Source organism: Oncorhynchus keta, unplaced genomic scaffold (genome assembly GCF_023373465.1).
Source record: "Oncorhynchus keta strain PuntledgeMale-10-30-2019 unplaced genomic scaffold, Oket_V2 Un_contig_625_pilon_pilon, whole genome shotgun sequence".
Taxonomy (NCBI): domain Eukaryota; kingdom Metazoa; phylum Chordata; class Actinopteri; order Salmoniformes; family Salmonidae; genus Oncorhynchus; species Oncorhynchus keta.
In genome coordinates this window covers 18515-20000 of record NW_026288763.1, presented here as the reverse complement: position 1 = coordinate 20000, position 1486 = coordinate 18515, and positions in this window count along the sequence as shown.

Below are 1486 nucleotides of genomic sequence, written 5' to 3'. Positions count from 1 at the left end.
TGACACCATTCCAGCCGACGCTTGGCATTGCACAGCTAGGCTGTGGAAACACATTTCATGAAGCTCCCGACAAACAGTTCTTGTGCCGACGTTGCTTCCAGAGGCAGTTTGGAACTCGGTAGTGAGTGTTGCAACCGAGGACAGATGATTTTTACACGCTACGCACTTCAGCATTCGCCGGTTCCGTTCTGTGAGCTTGTGTGGCCTACCACTTTGTGGCTGAGCCGTTGTTGCTCCTAGACGTTTCCACTTCACAATAACAGCACTTACAGTGGACCGGGGGCAGCTCTAGCAGGGCAGACATGACAAACTGACTTGTTGGAAAGGTGGGCATCCTTTGATGGTGCCACGTTGAAAGTCACTGAGCTCTTCAGTTTGGCCATTCTACTGCCAACGTTTGTCGATGGGGATTGCATGGCTGTGTGCTTGATTGAATACATCTGTCAGAATCGGGTGTCGCTGAAAAAACAGATTCCACTCATTTAAAGGGGTGTCCACATACTTTTATATATATAGGGTATCACTAAAGGCTAGTATCCAACTACTGTAATACATTCACTACTTACAACTAGCCAACAGTTTTCAACACAAGCAATTTCAACTTCTAAACATTAAAAAATATTATTGGACAAATTAAGCAACTCTTTTTTTTCTTTTCTCTTTAGGGAAAATACCCATTCTAGTTGCTGGCTACAACATTGATGACAATGGTACTATTAATATGACCACCATGGCATATAGCTCCCCTCAGCCCCCTCTGACCTCTGACCTTAACAATACCACTCATTGAAGAAAATGCAGGCAAAACATAACTAAAATCTCACATCTCTCCAAGACAGAACAAAACATCAGTATCAATAATCCAAGTATGAATAATCCAGTGGTGTCTGTTATTCACACACAGGGAAGCAGTCAAACCGAGAGAAGCAAACACACATCAGTCCTGCTCCAGTCTCCCTGCATCCAGCCCATTACAGCATCAAACACACATCAGTCCTGCTCCAGTCTCCCTGCATCCAGCCCATTACAGCATCAAACACACATCAGTCCTGCTCCAGTCTCCCTGCATCCAGCCCATTACAGCATCAAACACACATCAGTCCTGCTCCAGTCTCCCTGCATCCAGCCCATTACAGCATCAAACACACATCAGTCCTGCTCCAGTCTCCCTGCATCCAGCCCATTACAGCATCAAAAACACCACACTCACACAGGTACACACACAAGCCACATTTACACACACGCCACACTTACACACACGCACACACGCACGAACGCACACACACACACGCACGCACGCACGCACGCTCACGCACGCACGCACGCACGCACGCACGCACGCACGCACGCACACACACACACACACACACACACACACACACACACACACACACACACACACACACAGCACAGAGCAAGAGAGGTATACAGGCACCATCTAGTGCTTTGCTCAGGAAAATCCTCTGAGATAGAAATACAGAGAATC